Source organism: Symphalangus syndactylus, chromosome 18, assembly GCF_028878055.3.
Source record: "Symphalangus syndactylus isolate Jambi chromosome 18, NHGRI_mSymSyn1-v2.1_pri, whole genome shotgun sequence".
Taxonomy (NCBI): domain Eukaryota; kingdom Metazoa; phylum Chordata; class Mammalia; order Primates; family Hylobatidae; genus Symphalangus; species Symphalangus syndactylus.
In genome coordinates, this window is record NC_072440.2 from 70,247,022 (window position 1) to 70,267,605 (window position 20,584).

The window sequence follows — 20,584 nt, forward strand, 5'->3', positions numbered from 1 at the left end:
CAAATGAAGTTTCTGGACTACATGGTCTGATCGGATGAGAGAAACCTCTAGGCCTACTCTGATTGGACTTTGTTATCATGTTCTGATTGGTTATCCTAAGACTTGCTCTCATCCAGTCAGAACATGAAAATAAAGCACAATTAGAGTAGACCTAGAGGTTTTTCTCTCATCCAATCTGAACACGTAGTCCAGAAACCTTACTTGCATAACCTCGGTCTGTGTATGTGTGGGGGGTGGTCTTGCCATTCCAGGCACTTCTGCGTCTGCCAGCCCATCTGCTCCATGCCCAGGTTAGAGGAGGAGTCACCTGTCCCACGCTGGAGGCTTGAAAGCCTGCAGCAGCATGGCTCGGCTCGCTGCCGTTGGTGGCGGTGAGGGAGACTCGACCGCAGCCAGAGTGTAGAAAGGTGGCAGGGTAGATGAGCTATCCAGGGCGCACTGCCCCCGGCAGCGGGCGGGGAGGGGGACAGGTTGGATGCACGTTCGGGAGCTGCACTGCCTGAGGTGGGAGGGGGGGCGGATTGAGGGCGCCATTGTGGGCTACACCCCGGTGCTGGGAGGCGTGTTAGGGGCAGTATTGGGTGTTACACTGTCTACAGCGCGGGAAGGTTGGGTGCTTTATCGGGCGTCATTTCCCGCAGCCGCGGGGTGGCTTGTTGGGGGCGCTATCCGTGGCTGCACTGGTCGCGCGGGGTTACGGGTTGGGGGCGCTATCTGGGACATCAGTGCCCATGGCGGGGAACTTGTTGGCTATGATATCCGAGGCGTCACTGCCCTTGGCTGGGGGCTGGTTGGGGGCTCTATCTGTGGGCTACACTGCCCACAGCCAGGAGCGGGTTGGGTGCTATCGCGGGGCCGCGCTGCCTGGCAGGGAGTGGGTTGGGTGCGCTATTTGGGGTTGGACTGCTGGCGGTGGTTGACTCGGTGGGGGGTGAGGGGCAGGGGGGATGGGTTGAATGCATTATCGGGATCTACACTGCCCGAGGCCAGGGGGAGATGGGGGCGCCATTGTTGGCTACACCGCCTGTAGTGGGGGGCGTGTAAGGAGCAGTAGTGTGTGTTGCATTGCTCACGGCGGGGGAGGGTTGAGTGCGTTATCCCGGGCGTCATTTCCCGCAGCGGCGGGGACAGTGGAGGGGCTTGTTGGGGGCGCTATCCATGGCTGCACTGGTCCCCGCGGGGCACGGGTTGGGGGCGCTACCTGGGACATCAGTGCCCATGGTGGGGAACTTGTTGGGTGTGTTATCCGAGGCATCACTCCCCATGGCTGGGGGCTGGTTGGGGGCGTTATCCATGGGCTGCACTAACCACAGCCAGGAGCGTGTATGGGGCATTATCGGGGGCGGACTGCCAGTGGCTGGGTGGGGAGGCGGGTTGGATGCTATGTGGGGTTGCACTGCCCGGCAGGGAGTGAGTTCGGTGCGCTATCCGGGGTTGCACTGCAGGCGGTGGGCGGCAGATTGGGTGCCCTATCGCTACACTGCCGTGGCGAGTACCGGCTTGGCGGCGCTATCCTGGGCTACACCGCCCGTGGCGGGGGGCGTTTTAGTTGCGCTATCTGGTGCTGCACTGCCCGCGCAGGAGTTGGGTTGGGTGACCTACTCCAGGCGTCACTGCCCGAGGCTGGGGGCTAATTTGGGGCGCTATCCCGGGAGTCATTTCCTGTGGCGGGGGGCTGGTTGAGGGCGGTATCCATGGCTGCACCGCCCACAGCACAGAGCGGCTTTGGGGAGTTATCCCGGGCCGCGCTGCCCGTGGCAGGGGGCAGGCTGCCAGCGCCATTGGGTGCTGCATGTACTAGGCACGGACGAGTTAGGGGCGCCATCTGGGACTGCACTGCCGGTGGCGGGCGGTGGAGGTGTCAGTGACAGCGGTCTCCAAGAGAGGAGCTGTCCTCCTCTTCCTGGCCACCTCCTTCTGTTCTTTGCCCAAGTGCGGCGGGCGCACAGCGTTTCCTGAGCGTGGCAGGGGCCCCAGCCCCGTGGTGCTTCCTGGACCCGCCTCCTCTTACTCTGTGTTGCAGAAACCGCCTGGGACCCCCGGGCACGCAGTAGTGGACATCACGAGGCTACAGGGCCCTGTGGGTGAAGGAGGCATCAGGAAAGGGAACTGGCACTTGGGTGGGGAGGGCTGGCTGGGGTTGAGTTTCTGCTGCTCCTGCTTCCCGAGGAGCGCAGCCAGGCTGGGTGCAGCGGTTCCTGTGGAGTGGGAAGCCCGGGCACTGTGGTGTCTGCAGTCCCCACTCCAGGCCCCAGTTCCTGGCCAGCTTGCGCTAAAAGGAGAGGCTGGACTTTGAAGTGTGGGTGTGAGTACCTTCACTGAAAGCGGCCCCTGCCACCCAGTGGCCAGCATGACAAGTGGCGCTCTAATGTTACCACTCTGCATCCTGTTCTAGGCTTTTCTGGCTTTGTCTGCCCAGGTGCCCAGTGCCCTGAGAAGGAGGAGCCACATGCCACATGTTGGAGGCTACAGCCTGTGGTACCATGATTTGCCTCCGATGGAGTTGGCTGAATTAGGCTTCCCAGAGACTGTGGTGTCCCAATCTGTAAACTGCTAATTTCTTTGGGCATTGTCCCCATAAACTTTTTGAAATCATGAATGATTTCACCATTCTTCCACCCAAGCTTTACTATCAATTTGACGTTTGTCCTTGCTTCCATTCTAGTTGGATTCGTGTTGCTTTGATAGGAGCTCTTTTCAAACTGATGTCTTATCTTTCTTTTTTTTTTTAATTTTTTTTTATTTTTGAGATGGAGTTTCACTCTTGTTGCCCAGGCTGGAGTGTGGTGGTGCAATCTCGGCTCACTGCAACCTCCACCTCCTGGGTTCAAGTGATTCTCCGGCCTCAGCCTGCCAAGTAGTTGGGATTACAGGCTCCTGCCACCATGCCTGGCTAATTTTTTGTATTTTTAGTAGAGACAGGGCTTCATCATGTTGGCCAGGCTGCTCTCGACCTCCCAACCTCAGCTGATCCACCTACCTCAGCCTCCCAAAGTGCTGAGATTCCAGGCGTGAGCCACCATACCCGGCCATCTTATCTTTCCTAGTGCCTCAAACTAGATCCTGTTCAGACATGTTATAACAGGTTAGTATGAGTTTATTTTGATGCAAAAATTGAAACCCATGCATTTTATATAATACACATTTTTCATTAATTCATTAACTTTTTGAAGACCTCTTGTATTTCCTATTTTGCAGGTCTATGGCATCATAATTCAGCTAACCTCAGAGACTCTGTTAGCTATGTAGAAGATCAAATTCTCCCCAAGCAGCAGATCATACTAAGGGAGGTGGCAGAGCACCTAGGTTTTGAAATGGAATGGAACAGCGTTGGAATTCCAACTCTATCACTCATGAGCTGTGTGATCTTGGTGAATTTATTTGACCTCATAAAACTTTAGTTTACTTATATCTAAAATAGGATAACAATGTTATACAGTATTAGTTCCCTATTGCTGCTGTAACAAATGACCACAACTTGGTGGCTTAAAACAATACAAACTTATTACCTTTTAGTTTTGGAGGCCAGAAGTCCAAAATCAATCTTAGTTATTAAAGTCAGGAGAGTTGCATTTCCTTCTGGAGGCTCTAGGGATAATTCATTTTTGGCCTTTTCCAGCTTTTAGAGGCTGCCCACATTCCTTGGCTTTTGGCCTCTTTTATCTTCAAAGTCGGCAAGGCCCACCTAGTTTTTCTCACATTGCGTCACTCTCACATACTATTTTTCTCCCCTCTCTTCCACTTATAAGAGCCCTTGTGATTACATTGGGTGTTGCTCAACAGCACTAATCATTATGAAAATGTAAATCAAAACCACAATGATGTGTTTCCTCACACCCATTAGGGTGGTTACTGTTTAAAACAATGAAAATAACAAGTATTGGCAAAGAGTGGAGGAATTAGAACCCTTGTGCACTGTTTGTGGGAATGTAAAGTGGTGCAGCCACTATGGAAAACAGAATAGTAATTTCTTAAAATTTTTAAAATAGAATTATCATATGATCTGGCAATTCTACTTCTCGGTATATATCCAAAAGAATTGAAAGCACAGTTTGTTTTGTTTTGTTTGTTTGTTTGTTTGTTTTTGAGACAGGATCTCACTCTATTGCCTAGACTGGAGTGCAGTGGTGCGATCTTCGCTCACTGCAACCTCCACCTCCCAGGCTCAAGTGATTCTCCTTCCTCAGCCTCTCAAGTAGCTGGGATACACAGGTGTGCACCACTACCACCCGGCTAATTTTTGTGTTGTTAGTAGAGATGGGGTTTTACCATGTTGGGCAGGCTAGTCTCAAACTCATGACCTCAAGTAATCCACCCGCCTTGGCCTCCCAAAGTGCTGGGATTACAGGTGTCAGCCACTGCGCCCAGCCTGGGTCTTAAAGAGATATTTGTACACCCATGTTAATAGCAGTATTATTTACAATAGTTGGAAAGGCAGAAGCAATCTAAATGTTTACTGATTAATGGATAAACAGAATGCGGTATACAGTGTACATATAATGAAATAACCTTCTGTACTAAAAGGAAATTCCGACACACACTACAGTATGGATGGGTGTCGAGAACACTATACTAAGTGAAATAAGCCAGTCACAAAAGGATAAATACCATATGATAGCACTTATAAGAAGTGTCTGTAGAAACAGCAAGAAGAAGGATGGGTACCAGGGACTAAAACAGGGAGTAGTTGTTCAATGGGTGTAGGGTTTCAGTTTTGCAAGATGAAAATGTTCTGGAGAACTGTTGCACAACACGTGAATATACTTAGTACTACTAAACTGTACGTTTACAAATGGTTAAGATGGTAAGTTTTTATGTGTATTTTATCACAATTAAAAATTTTTTATGTTGTTGGTTCCCTACTTCCTCCAACTTCAGAAATCTTTTCCCAGCATTTTTCACAGGTGGTTACTCGATTTTTCTCGAAAGCATCCAATGATGACTAACTGCAGATGGACTAAATGCCATTGTTAGACAGTAACATTCAATTTTTTAAAAAAGTATTTCTATTTGGAGTTTAAATCCCCTGCTCTGTAGGTAATGAGATACAGACTTGTTGACTGAAGTAATATAGAATAAGTCGACTCCTTCTTCTACATGACAGACTTTCAAGGCTTTGAAGAAATTTAGGTCTTTCCTAAGCTAAATGCACAGGACATAGTTCCCAAACCATTTGAGTGTTGTTCTGGGCACCTACTCCTTGCAGACTATGAGATTTTTAACGTCTCAAACACGCTGAATCTCAATTTTATTCATTCATTCGTTTAAACAATCTTTATTAAGCACTGTTATTTTAACCAAGCATTGTCTAAGGTACTAGGGAAATAACATGGAAAAAAACAGACATAGTTGCCACCTGCATAAAGCATGGAATCCAATGGGAGTAATAATAACGAAACAAGCATAACACGAAACTGAGACAGGTGCCCTGAGGTGGAAGTTACAGAATTAAACAGAGGCATGGAACAGAGTTATCTAATGTAGAAAGTAAAAAGTTTCTCTTCAAAGCTTCCCTTCTTATTAAAGAATAAATCGTAAGTGTTAGAAATAACAGTTTCTTTTTATTTATATTTATTTTTTTATTTTTTTGAGATGGAGTCTTGCTCTGTCACCCAGGCTGGAGTGCAGTGGCGCAATCTTGGCTCACTGCAAGCTCTGCCTCCTGGGTTCACGCCATTCTCCCGCCTCAGCCTCCCGAGTAGCTGGGACTACAGGCGCCTGCCACCACGCCCGGCTAATTTTTTGTATTTTTAGTAGAGACGGGGTTTCACTGTGTTAGCCAGGATTGTCTCGAACTCCTGACCTCCTGATCCACCCGCCTCAGCCTCCCAAAGTGCTGGGATTACAGGTTTGAGCCACTGTGCCCAGCAGAAATAATAGTTTCTTTTAAAGACTAACTTCCTTCAAGCCTCCTTCCTTTGTGCTAGTAACTCTTTGTTAAGCCCTATCCTATGTAGCTGTTAAATATGTTCACAGGCACGTTCCAGCTTGCAGCCTATGCCCCTTCCCTGTTTGGCATAAGCAACTTCCTCTTTTCCTTTGTCTTTCCATTACTTTTACATATTTAGAAAAGTTTTAAACTGTTAGCCAATCGGGTTTTAGTTTAAATTGTGAGGTCTGGCTCCAGCCAATGGAGACAGGACACAGCAGCAAGGACAAACTGAATAAGGAATAAAAATTGCTTCCCTCCCTTGTTCAGGTGTGCTCTCGCCATTGTTCCATCTGCGATGAGCACCCTTTCTGCAGAAAGTAAAAATGGCCTTGCTGAGAGAATTAAATTTACGTTTGAGTGCTATTTATTTGCAGCACTGGGGAACAAGCATTCTGTTTCTAAATAAACATTTTGTATATAACATCTAACTTTGGGAATTGCGGTGGAAAGCTTTGAAGACTTGCCCTGAGAAGCGACATCTAAAGTAAGTCCTTAAGGGTATAGAGCAGTTAGCTAGGTGATGAGAATGTGAAACCAAGCTTATGGAGTTAGCAGGAAGATTCAATTGGATAAAATGATTTAGGTAAATGTTATCCTCTACTCCCATTTATCCCTATGGATTCAACTCATTCAGATTCTACTGTCATTTACTGAGCTTCCTACTGTGTGCCAGGCTCTGTGCTGGCTTCTCATATCTAATCTCATTTCTGTATGATGACCTCATGAAAACAACTCTTAAAGTGCCACCATCTTTTAAAAAGTGACAATAAGAACTACCACACTTTGGACCAAATAATGCAAACTGAAATAGGAAAAAACACACAGAGGAAGAAAATGTTTTGCTAAAACCGTATTGTGAAATGATAAGCCATTATTATTATCATTACTTTATCACATATCTATGCCTGGACATGATTATTAACGTAGCCTGCATTAATGTAGAGTTGCATTAATGCTCTAGAGACTGAACTGGCACAATTGAATTTGTGGTGCTACAAATATCCTCCCTTTTGTTCTCATAAGAACTCTGTCCATTTGGGTCTCCTTCCAATCTACACTTACAAAACTGATTTTTTAGAACCTACACACACACATTTTCATCCGATGCAAATTTACTTAGTTGATTTAGACACATCATTCTAGTCTGTTGGGATAATCTTTTTTAATATGTTTTTTAAATTATACTCTAAGTTCTGGGATATATGTGCAGAATGTGCATGTTTGTTACATAGGTATACACATGCCATGGTGGTTTGCTGCACCCATCAACCCGTCACCTACATTAAGTATTTCTCCTAATCCTATCCCTCCCCTAGCCCCCAACCCCCTGACAGGCCCCGGTGTGTGATGTTCCCCTCCCTGTGTCTATGTGATCTCATTGTTCAACTCCCACTTATGAGTGAGAACATGCAGTGTTTGGTTTTCTGTTCTTGTGTTCGTTTGCTGGGATAATCTGGAGTCCTGTTTTTGTCATTCACCATTAGATCTTACCCAGTGGGTGTGCTAAGCTTCCCTTCTGTGAATACATCTGGGGTTCTGATAATAGATCATAGCCCTACTTTAGTTCCTTTGCTTCTGCTGACTCTGGGTTAAGGAATCTGGAGCCGCTGTCAGCTTTCACCCCTCTCAAGCTCCTGAGAAGATCTAAGCTGAAGCAAGATTCAACTATCTTCTCCCATCCCTTATCAGCAACGGGCTTTTTTTTTTTTTTTTTTTTTGAGACTGAGTTTTGCTCTTGTTGCCCAGACTGGAGTGCAATGGTGTGATCTCGGCTCACCACAACCTCTGCCTCCCAGGTTCAAGCGATTCTCCTGCCTCAGCCTCCCAAATAGCTGGGAATACAGGCGCGCGCCACCACACCCAGCTAATTTTGTATTTTTAGTAGAGACAGGGTTTCTCCATGTTGGTCAGGCTGATCTCGAACTCCTGACCTCAGGTGATCTGCCCGCTTCGGCCTCCCAAAGTGTTGGGATTACAGGCATGAGCCACGGTGCCCGGCCAGTGGCAAGGCTTATAGTTAAGTATTGCTCTCAGACTCTGTGATTTGGTGGCCCAGTTATGCCTTTAGGTCTCTCTTCTGCCTCTGACTAGGGAGCTAAGATGACATGCTGATCCACTCCTGGCATGGCACATCCCATTCCACGTCCTGATCTCCTCTTCCCCTACCTCATCATTTCCATCTGTGTGCCGAGAATATACACCCCACGTGAAATAGTCAGTGGTTTGCAGGTGGTTTGGCAGTGTCAGAAATAAAAGCAAGGAAATAATTTTGTTCATATATTTGAAATTAATTAGAATTAGTTATAATGTTTATAGAAATCTCAATGTTTCTTAAAATCATTACATTCTTAAAAGTTTTATGCATACCACAAAGACATCCTATAAAATTCTACATCATTTATATAATTAGTGTGGTTGCTTTTCTTTATTAACTTTTCATTTTACTATATTGCGCTATATTATGATCCAAAATGTTCTTTAAAAAATGTACCATTGGCTTAGTTATTTAAAACATAAAAGTAATGAAAATAGTAATGATATTGTAAGTATAAATTGTAGAAAAGTATTCCTACAATATAGAGTAAAAAATATTCATCTGGCCAGGCGTGGTGGCTCACGCCTGTAATCCCAGCACTTTGGAAGGCCAAGGCAGATGGATCACGAGGTCAGGAGTTCAAGACCAGCCTGGCTGAGATGGTGAAACCCCATCTCTACTAAAAATACAAAAAAATTAGCTGGGCGTGGTGGCAGGTGCCTGTAATCCCAGCTACTTGGGAGGCTGAGGCAGGAGAATCACTTGAACCTGGGAGGCAGAGGTTGTGGTGAGCCGAGATCGCGCCACTGCACTTCAGCCTGGGTGACAGAGTGAGACTCCATCTCAAAAACAAAAACAAACAAACAAATAGAATTCATCCAAAAAAATGAAAAGTGTCAATAAAAAGATAATATGAAGTATCTGAAAATGTGTTTTATTGAACTTGCAATTCATTGGCTTCTGCTGCTCAGGGAACTGTCAATCTTGAAATCTTGCGAATACTGCTGTAGCCATAGAAATGCACCATTTTAAAATAAAATAGCAACCTCTTTGGAAATCCAGTAAAGTTCTTTCCTCAAGTCCTTCCACCAAATAATGCTTTTTAGGGTGATATGAGAATTTTATGTTCAAGTGTAGAAGAGTCCAAAACTGCAGAGACATCATTCAAAACATGTACAAATCACACTATTGCTGAAAACCCCACCATACTAGTCAAAGCTTTTATGGAAATTTTGCCAAATTCCTTAATCAAGTAACACTTTGGGATATTATGTACTGTCAGTGATTTTATAAAGTGGCCAGGTGCGGTGGCTCATCCCTTTAATCCTAGCACTTTGGGAGGCTGAGGGGGGTGGATCACCTGAGGCCAGGAGTTCGACACCAGTCTGGCCAACGTGGCAAAACCCTGTCTCCACCAAAAATACAAAAATTATCCAGGCATGGTGGTGTGCACCTGTAACCCCAGCTACTCAGGAGGTTGAGGCCAGAGAATAGATTGAACCCAAGAGGTGGAGGTTGCAGTGAGCCGAGATCGCACCACTGCACTCCAGCTTGGGTGCCAGAGCGAGACGCCATCTAAAAAATAAATAAATAATAAAATTTAAAAACTGAAGAGAAATTATTAAGCATGAATTTCCAGCACATATTTTGCTTTACATTTGGATTAAACCACTGATATGCAGAGTATGAATCAATTTATCAAATATGTGTAATGTATATGTGACAGAGTGTGGTCAGCAACTTTTTATCACTGAAAGCCTGTGGCACAAGAAAAGCCTTTAAAAAAATTAAAGTGATTTTGTGAGCCATGAGAAGAACAGCACAAAATGTGCTGGGATCTATGCCAACAGTACACATAAATTTTCTCTAGCATTGTATTCACAGAGAATAATCAGTAGCCAACAATATGTCTCCCAATTTTGATCTAAGGTTGAAAGACACTGAAAATTTTTACCATGAGAGAATTGCAGCAAGTATGTGTGTGTGTGTGTGTATCTTTTCAGTGTGATATGTTAAGAAAAGGTCAGTGAACATAAAACTCTACTTTTAAAATACTGGCACACAGTGGTTCATCAAAAAAAACCAAAATGTTCTCTTTAAAAAAAAGTTAGGTATAAAAAGGAAACATTTCTTTGTGATTTAATTACTTCAATTACTTAGAATGGATTGATACATTTCAAAATTGTAGTCAGTATCTAGAATAAACTGTGAATCTATCATTTCAAAGCTAAAGGAGTATAATTTATAATATTCAGGACACAATATTAGAATGTCTTAAGAAGACCAAGCTGTGAAGAAATTTGTCAGTCATTATAGCTGATAATTTTCTTCCTTTGTCAGTGAAAGAAACTAATGATATATTATAGATGATGTTTGAAAAATCACATCCAAATGCTGCCACAGATCACGTAAAAATATTTTCCAGAGACACATTCAACCAAATAATTGATTGATATTCATCTTTCAAGTTGAAAGATTAGCTGAAAGCTAAAACGTTGCATGTGCTGTGTTTATGTCTAATGAAATATGGACAATAATCTTCACTGATAAATCTATTCTTTCTGCGTCAGTGTTTCATTTGAATATCAATAATTATCTAAATATTCTTATAAGTATGAATGGGAATCTTCCAATATTCATGGGATAAAAAACAAGGCAGTGTACTGATTGTGGAGCCTGGACATATGTCTCAAGCTATTCATTACCAAGCTAGACATAGATAACCTGACTGGTGCCTTGCCTGAAACAGATGCCTGTGAGCTGGTCTGGAAATGCTGAGGAACTGAGAAACACTATTCTAGAAATTCTGACTAGGTTTCTCTTTCTTCTGAAAGCCTGCAACCCCGGACCAGGGAATTTACCCTGAATCACAGATAAATTTGACTCCTGACAAATTTAACAATAGTACTCATTCTTGCCGTTTCCTTTTGCCAAGATCGGAACCTCATAACTGAGGTTTGACTCATGACTCAATCTGATTTCTTCTTTTTTCAAGTCTTTGTTTTTTAAGAGCAGTTTTAGGTTCACAGCGAAATTCAGAGAGAAAGATACAGAGAGTTTCCATACGCCACCTTCCCCAACACTTGTAGACTTTTTTTTTTTTTTTTTTTTTTTTTTGAGATGGAGTCTTGCTCTGTCACCCAGGCTGAAGTGCAGTGGTGCGATCTTGGCTCACTGCAACCTCTGCCTCCCAGGTTCAAGCAATTTTCCTGCCTCAGCCTCCTGAGTCGTTGGGACTACAGGTGCGTGCCACCACATCTAGCTAATTTTTTTGTGTATTTTTAGTAGAGACATGGTTTCACCATCTTGGCCAGGCTGGTCTTGAACTCCTGACCTCCTGACCATAATCCACCCACCTCAGCTTCCCAAAGTGCTGGGATTAGAGGCGTGAGCCAACACGCCCGGCCACGTGTAGACTTTCTATCAGCACAGCCCACCACAGTGGTCCGTTGGTTACAATTGATGAACCAACATTAACGTGTCATAATCACCCACAGTGCATAGTTTAGAGTTCACTCTTGGTGTGGTCCATTCTGTGGGTCTGGAAAAATGTATAATAACATGTGTCCACCGTTATAGTATCATATAGAGTATTTCCACTGCTCTAAAATTCCTCTGTGTAGTCAACTCCCAAGTCTCCCTCCACAACCTCTGACAACCCCTGATCGTTTTACTATCTCCACAGTTTTGCCTTTTCCAGAATGCCATACAGTTGGAATCATACAGTGCATAGACTTTTCAGACTGGCATCTTTTACTTAGTAAAATGTGCATTTAAGGCTCCTCCATGCCTTTTCATGGCTTAATAGCTCATTTCTTTTCAGAGCTGAATAATATCCCATTGTCAGGATGTACCACAGTTTATGTATCCATTTACCTACTGAAGGATATCTTGGTTGCTTCCAAGTTTTGGCAATTTTGAATAAAACCGTTATAAACACCCACATGCAGGTTTTCGTGTGGACATAAGTTTTCACCTCCCTTGGGTAAATACCAAGGAGTGTAATTGCTGGATCATATGATAAGAGTGTGTTTAGTTTTATAAGAGGCTGTCAAACTGTCAAATCAAAGTAGCTGTACCATTTTGCATTCCAACAGCAATAAATGAGAGTTCCTATTGCACCTCATCCTTGCCAATGTTCCAGATTTTGGCCATTCTAATAGCTGTGTAGTGGCATATCATTGTTGTTTTAATTTGCATTTCTCTGATGACATATGATGTAGAGCATCTTTTTATATGTTTATTTACCATCTGCATATTTTGGTGAGATGTCTATTAAGGTCTTTGGCACATTTACTAAGCTGGTTGCTTTTTTTCTTATTGCTGAGTGTTAAGTGTTCTTTTTATACTTTGGTTAGCTGTTTCTTATCCGATGTGTCTTTTGCAAATATATTCTCCCAGTCTGTGGCTTGTCTTCTCATTATCTTGATATTGTCTTTCACAGAGCAGAAGTTTTCTATTTTAATGAAGTCTAGCCTATTAGTTATTTCTTCCACAGATCGTGCCTTTGGTGTCGTATCTAAAAGTCATTACTATACCCAAAATCATCTAGGTTTTCTCCTATGTTATCTTCTGGGAGTTCCATAGTTATGGGTTTTACATTTAGGTCTATGATCCACTTTGAGTTAATTTTTGTGAAGGGTATAAGTCTAGATGTATTTTTTGCATGTGGATGTCCAGTTGTTTCAGTAATGTTTATTGAAAAGACTATTTTTGCTCTGTTGTATTGTATTTGCTCCTTTGTCAAAGATCAGCTGACTATATTTATGTGGGTTTATTTCTGGGCTTTCTATTCTGTTCCACTGATATAGTCGTTCTTTCACCAATTCCACAGTGTCTTGATTACTATCACTTTATGATAAGTCCTTCAAGTCAGATAGCGTCAGTCTTCCAACTTCATTTTTCTCTTTCAATATCATGTTGGCTATTCTGGGTCTTTTGCTCCTCATATAAACTTTAGAATCAGTTTGCCAATATTCACATAATAAACTTGCTGGGATTTGAATTTGAACTGCATTGAACCTACAGATAAAGTTAGGAAGGTCTGATATCTTGATAACATTGTCTTCCTATTCATGTACATATCTCTCCATTTATTTAGTTCTTTGATGTCATTCATCATTATAGTTGCCCTTATATAGACCTTATGCATTATTTTGTTAGATTTTTACCTATTTCATTTTAAAGGTGTTAATGTGAATAGTCTTGTGTTTTTAATTTAAAATCCCACTTGTTCATTGCTGATATGCAAGAAAGCAATTGATGTTTATACATTAACCTGGCATCCTGCAACCTTGCTCTAATTGCTTATTAGTTCCATGAGTTTTTTGTCAGTTCTTTTGGATTTTCTACACAGACAATCATGTCATCTGTGAACAAAAACAATTTTATTTCTTGTCTTATTACATTCACTAGTAATGCCAGTATGCTGCTGAAAAGTAGTACAGGAGATATCCTTCCTGATTTTAGTGAAAGAGCTTTAAATTTCTCATCACTATATGTGATATTAGCTGTAGGTTTTTTGTATTCTTCATCAAGTTGAGGAAATTCATCTCTATTCATACTTTACGAGACTTTTAAACATGATTGACTTTTGGATTCTGTCAAATGCCTGTTATTCATCTACTTATATGATCATGTAATTTTTCTTCCCTGGCTTATTGATGTAATGGATTATATTAATTGATTTCAAATGTTGAATCAGCCTTGTACAGCTGGGATAAATCTTACTTGATGGTGTACAATTCTTTTTATGTGTTGGTGAATTTGATTTGCCAATATTTTGTTCAGGATTTTTGCATTTATGTTCATGGGAGATATTGGTCTGTAGTTTTCTTTTCTTGTAATGGCTTTTTCTGGTTTTGGTATTAGGGTCAGGCTTGCCTCATAGAATGATGTAGAAGGTATTCCCTCTGTTTCTATCCTCTGAAAGAGATTATAGGGAATTGGTACAATTTATTCCTCAAATGTTTGGTAGTCAATCTTATCTCTTACTGTGCTCAATACCTGGGCCCTTGACACCCTACACTACTGGCCTTATTTGATATCCTAGAGCCAACCGCTTCCAACTTTGGCAGTAAGATAGACTACTGTGTTCTTTTGGATGTGGAACACCCATGTGTCCATTCTGGAGCTCATTGTTAAGAAAGACGTACCTCTTCTTTACTCCTGATGGCTCTTTCTCTGTGGAGGGAGCTCAACTAGTGAAACACACCTGTACTTAACTATTTTTGTTTATCTGATTTGTGATTTTTTGGAGAAGAAATTGGGTATGCATCAGCCAGTGACTTCCTGCTCTGTTTTTTTCTTGGGATCACGCCAAACATGAACTAGGGTCTGTTGTCACATGGGCAATCTGGACATGATTCAACACTTCCTGTGACATGGTGGATATATATGCTTAATTCTAGTACTAAAGATTCTCCTGGCCTGAAGATGTGTTACACTTATCAATAGCAACTCTTGGTAATAAACGTGGCATTTTGGTTTTCCCTTTGCTTGTTATTTTTATATCGCTCACCCTTTGGTAAATTAAGTTGGAAAAAGAGGTGCTATTATTTAGCTTCTTTCAAACCCCATTGCAAGCCTCTATTGCCAGATCAGTTTCTGCCACAGCTGTCCAACTTTGGTGATGGGAATTTGCACAGTCTTTCAGCTCAATCTTTCTCATTGTTTGGGGAACAATATGCCTGGCTCATAAAGAAGTGAAAACTGTGTTAAGACTGACAATTAGACAATAACCTCTGTCTATGGTGATCTACCCCGTTGAGTGAACATTTAACAACTACCAGACAGTCCATATATCTCCGTCTGGTCCATAAGCTATTAGAGTCCATCTCACAGAGCTTGCTGAAGTCTAACTGCAACTCAATGTTCTACTTAGCTGGCAAAAGCAACAGAAAAGAAAGTGACACTACGTTTGTCCTGACCTTTTGTTAGTAAAGGCTACTAGATGGATGGCAAAGCTAAATCTTATAAATTTTTTATTACCTCTATATCTGGGATATACTGCGTACTCAACAAATGTTTCATGAATGAGTTAATTAATCAAATAAACCTTTGCTAACTCCTAATAATTATTTTTAAGTTATAAATACTTATAAGCCATCTTTTTAATGATAATTCCTTCATTCCCCCCCCCCATTTCAAACTCATTAATATATATCTAGAAGCCCTCCTTTTTTCCTTGTTGGTAAAACAAATCCATATTTACCTTACTCTAGTCTTCCAGCCTAACTCTCCTTCTCCATCCTTTCTTAATGAGTAGTAATGTTGACTTCATCAATATGCATGCATTTTATTAATACATTCTGTGCCCTGAGATATAATTATTCTGGTCCCGGGAATTTGAATTCATTTAAAGCATATTAAACGTTCTCTTATTATTATCTTCTATCTTTAGGGAAGTGTCCTCTTAAAGATAGCTTTTCTATCATTTATAGTTAGGAATTGTTCCCTTTGGCAGTAAAGCAAAGTAGGAATTGAGTCATTTATTTTTCTGCCTTTTAAGTTTTAACATTCTAACATTTGCCCAAAGACATGTACCTTCCTTTGTTTGTTGGTGGTGTTATTTACAACTTTGTCAGCCTCTGCTCTTCCAAGCAACATTCTTTTGGGTTCATGTAATTCTTTGTTGGTTTTTCTTTTGGGCTATGGATCCCATCGTATTCTTTACAAATGCTTAAAGAACAGAGTTTAGGAGACACTCTTTGGGGTCACTCCCTTTTTCTGAGAGCCCACTGCTAGATTTAGGGTTTGTGTAACATCATCATGCTCTTTGACCAAAGTTTGGTAGACAAACATGGGGAATCAGACTCTTTCTCCCAGCAATTTGGAGCTGAGACTGAATTGGCATTTTTAGTCTGGGCTGGTCATTAGAATGGGGAGATTATAGGCTGGGCGCGGTGATTCACGCCTGTAATCCCAGCACTTTGGGAGGCCGAGGCGGGCAGATCACGAGGTCAGGAGATTGAGACCATCCTGGCTAACGCAGTGAAACCCCGTCTCTACTAAAAATACAAAAAATTAGCCAGGCGTAGTGACGGGCGCCTGTAGTCTCAGCTACTTGGGACGCTGAGGCAGGAGAATGGCGTGAACCCGGGAGGCGGAGCTTGCAGTGAGCCGAGATCGCGCCACTGCACTCCAGCCTGGGCGACAGAGCGAGACTAGGTCTCAAAAAAAAAAAAAAAAAAAGTATGGGGAGATTATGGGCTCAGAAGGTGTGAAGCGGAATGTAACTGGATTATACAAAATGAATTGTTGAAAGGAGAATGAACAGACATGTCAAGTGGAGACAGCGAGCCAGGCTATGAGACCCTGAGAAAGCTACTTAGCCACTCTGTTTGCTCGTAGATAAAATAAGAATAATGCTGCCTATTATCCTGCCTGTAGGATTGTTGTGACAATTAAATTGATTAAAAACATAAAGTTCTTAGAACAATTATAATCATATCATAAGGGAACTAATAAGTGCAAGTCATTTTTATTACCCTTGTTTTTCCCCCAGGCCCTAAACTAATTAAAGAATAGTACTACGTGTCTCAGAGGGTGAAAGAAGATGGAGGAAAGCCTCTGAGACCGTAAGTATGTTGGGAGGAAATAGACTAGGTGAAGAACAGAGATTACATGGCTCATGCCTGTAATTCCAGCCCTTTGGGAGGCCCAGGTGGGCGGATCACTTAAGGTCAGGAGTTTGAGACCAGCCTGGCCAACATGGTGAAACCCTGTCTCTACTAAAAATACAAACATTAGCTGGGTGTGGTGGCAGTCGCCTGTAATCTTAGCTACTCGGGAGGCTGAGGCAGGAGAATCAAGGCGGAGGTTGCAGTGAGCCAAGATTGCGCCATTGCACTCCAGCCTGGGCGACAGAGTGAGACTCCTTTGCAGAAAGAGCAGCACCTCGTGCAGCAGTGTCTGAGGACGGGGCTGCACCTCGGCGGGGAAGGCTGCCTCCTGAGGCTGAGAAAGCAGGGCCTGGCTGGCATGCTTTGCCAAAGGTCCCTATGCCCAGGGGATGGTGGGTATGACCAACACTGATAGCTTCTTCCCAATTTTCATTCTTTCCTTCTTCGTTTTTTTTAGTAAAAGAACGCCAAATCTTTAGCTGGCCACCTATGTAAAAGACTACACTTCCCAGCCTCCTTTTAGCAAGGTTTGGTTATGTCACCAAGTTCTAGCCAATGAGATGTGTGGGAATAAGTGAAAGCTACCCAAAGTGGGAGCAAACAGGCTGTTTCTTCAGAGCTTGCTACAGCAATGAAAGCAGCCACCACCACGTGCATTTGGCAGGGACTCAAAGGCAGGCCGAAGAGTGGGAAAGCTTATGAAAAAAAAGGGCAAGGCTTTAGGAGTGCTCTGATTGAAGGTTTTTGGCCTGGGAAAGCTGGAGGTGGGCCAACTAGAAATAGGACATGGTGTGTGACTGGACTGGGGAGCATGTTTGGATTTCCCTCGTTGGGCCTGTGTTGGAAGCAGGGGACAAAAACTAGGACAGCTGGCGGTCTTTGACCAAGCTCTGACAATACTAGGCCCACTGTCGATGAGGTTGTGGTTTGGTTGGTTGCTACAGAGGTGGTGGGTCAGAGTTCCATTGTCAGATATGGTCTGGCCATTGTCCATTTTATATACAGTTTCTCCGAGCTAAGCAAATATGCTACATATCACTGTGGGGACATCTCCTTTCAAAGGAGGGATAGCTAAGGCTATAGACTCCAGAGCCAGAATGACTGGGTTTAAATTCCAGGTCCGATACTTACAAGCTGTGTGACCTTGAGCAAGTCACCCAACCTCACTGTGGTTCAATTTCCAATTCTTAAATGGGACAATAATAGAACCTGCCTCACTGGGTTGCTAGAAGAAGTAATGAAATATGTAAAGCACTTAGGACAGTCTCTGGTTCATAGCACTTACTAGGTTTATTGATAGTATCGTTCTTCTTCTCTTTCTCTACTTGGTCTGTAGTTCAAGGTCCTTAAACTATCTTGGACCTTGAAGCAGAATTCTGAGGCTGGAGGTGGTAACATAAAAGGAGCTCATATCTAATAATCTGCAGTAACTGTCCCAGCCCTGCATGGTCTACCTGTAGAATTTTTTTTTTTTTTTTTTGAGACGGAGTCTCACTCCGTCACCCAGGCCGGAGTGCAGCGGCGAGATCTTGGCTCACTGCAACCTCCATCCCCCAGGTTCAAGCAATTCTCCTGCCTCAGCCTCCCTAGTAACTGGGATTACAGGCGTCTGCCACCATGCCTGGCTAATTTTTGTATTTTCAGTAGAGATGGGATTTCACCATGTTGGTCAGGCTGGTCTCGAACTCCTGACCTCAAGTGATCCACCCGCCTCGGCCTCTCAAAGTGCTGGGATTACAGGCGTGAGCCACCGTGCCTGGCCTGGGAAGTAAACTTGTATCTTAGTTGAGTCATTGGTATTTTGTTTTTAACTGTCACATTCGGTAATATAGAATCCTTTCTCATATAGCAGGAAAGTAGTAGAGCTGCTAGATCTGAAATGCAGACTAAAACAGCAGGAAAAATGGAACAACGTGTGGACACTCTGGACTGCTGACCAAATGCTGGAGAGGCTTCCTCTGCTCTCCGGTGTCCTCTTGGATGAAGTTGGGTGAGGACGTCTCCAAAACAATCAAAATTTTGTGTCCCTCCAGCCTGGCAAAATGAGAGCATCAAACCCAGATGTAAGTTGATTTTAATAAAAGAAAGCCATGCAATATTCTCGTATATCTGAGTTTGTTGCTTGAGATTCACAGCAAGCTACACAGGCTTAGCTGCCCTTGGGTTTTTTAATTTGTCCCAGAAACCTTTAAATGCATTCCTCTTTGTTTGATTTTTTAAGTTAACTCAAAGTGAATTTGTTACTTGCACCCAAAAGGACCCTACCTAAAACATAGGTTCTATCTGTGCAGCCACATTAATTTCTGAAACTATCTTCTTTTATCTCTGGCTAGGAATGTTTTAAATCATATTGTCAGACTCATTTTGAGGGTCCTGTTATCCAACTTGAGGTGTTTTGCTTTTTTGAAGAGTCAGTTCCCGGGATCAAGTTCATATTTCACTTCCCATTTGACAGCCGCATTATCAAAGTTTAGTGCCTGGGGCTTCCTCCCTTCACCCCCTGCAGATTCCATGCTGACCTGTTTCTTTCATTTCCTCGTCATTTCCAGACAACCAGTCAGTTGTCCCTTATTGATCTAAATCAAGTCCGGAATGGCAGTTCTTGCTGCTTCCTCTGCCAGCCGAGCAGGGAACTGTCAGCAAGACAAGCCAAGAATTTATCAGCTGTAATTCTTCCTGCAGAATTGGTCTACCTAGCCTGGGCGACAGAGCGAGACTCCGTCTCAAAAAAAAAAAAAAAAAAAAAAAAGAATTGGTCTACCTAGAGATGTATATATAGCTCCTTCAATCTTTCAGATGTGGTTTTGCACATCTGGAGGACAACAGAAGAGATTCTCAGGCATGGGATGAGTAACATCTATGGGGAATGTCTGTGTTATTTAAACCATTCACAGAGCCAGCGTTCTTTGCAACGGGTTGACTGTTAAACAAACTGAAGCCGAAAGTTGGAGAGAAGTTGAAAAGAACACAGAGAGAAATGGGCACCAGGAGTGTGAGACTTAAACCTCCCGCTCTGCCACTAATTCACTGTAATCCTGGGCAAGCCATTTTAACCTTCTAAGCTTTACTTTTCTCATCTATAAAATGGGGATAATTAATCTCTTTTCTGGATAGCTCACAACATTATCTGGTAAAGTGCTTGGGAACATAATAATGTATAATATTGTCATGACCTGAATATGCCAACAATGCCAGCCTTCCATTCCCATATTAATGATTGTTCCAGTCATGCATGTGGAAGGAGAAGAAAGAAAAGTAGCATCTATTCAGCACCAAGTAGGTACCAGGCACTGTGCTAAGGATGTTACATATGCATTTTCATTTCACCTTCACCCTAGCCTCATGCAGTCTGTATCAACTCATATATTTCTGTTCATTTTGTTCATATGTTCATTTTGCAGACAAGACTCAAAGAGTTTACATGATTAGTTACCCACAGCCTCAGAGCTGGTAAATTTCAGACAAATCAAATTTCTGGGTTTACTCCAAAGCTGGTGATCACAAACAGATCATTAAAAACGGAGGTGAGGCAGGGTGTGGTGGCTCATGCCTATAATCTCAGCACTTTGGGAGGCCAAGGCAGGTGGATCACCTGAGGTTGGGAGTTCGAGACCAGCCCGACCAACACAGAGAAAACGCGTTTCTACTAAAAATACAAAATTAGCCAGGCACAGTGGCGCATGCCTGTAATCCCAGCTACTCAGGAGGCTGAGGCAGGAGAATCGATTGAACCCAGGAGGCAGAGGTTGTGGTGAGCGGAGATTGCACCATTGCACTCCAGCTTGGGCAACAAGAGCAAAACTCTGTCTCAAAAACAAACAAACAACAACAACAACAACAACAACAACAAAAAACAGGTGAAGGCTGGGCACTGTGGCTCATGCCTGTAATCCCAGCACTTTAGGAGGTGGAGGTGGGTGGATCACTTGAGCCCAGGAGTTTGAGACCAGACTAGGCAACATGGTGAAATCCTATCGCTACAAAAAATACAAA

The 20,584-nt window shown here is 43.0% G+C and overlaps 1 long non-coding RNA gene across 4 annotated transcripts; it reads left to right on the forward strand.

Moving 5' to 3' along the window:
• Positions 1 to 86: 86 nt before the first annotated feature.
• Positions 87 to 19,267, forward strand: LOC129468647 (uncharacterized). 4 transcript variants are annotated; one of them, XR_010117189.1, is made up of 4 exons: positions 532 to 3,085; positions 3,199 to 3,371; positions 16,474 to 16,546; positions 18,441 to 19,267. It is a non-coding gene; the product is annotated as an uncharacterized lncRNA (long non-coding RNA). The 4 variants fall into 4 exon arrangements; XR_010117190.1 differs by having other exon boundaries at positions 18,444 to 19,266; XR_008652739.2 differs by lacking the exons at positions 16,474 to 16,546; positions 18,441 to 19,267 and adding an exon at positions 87 to 290 and having other exon boundaries at positions 2,914 to 3,085; positions 3,199 to 8,338.
• The last annotated feature ends 1,317 nt before the right edge of the window (positions 19,268 to 20,584 follow it).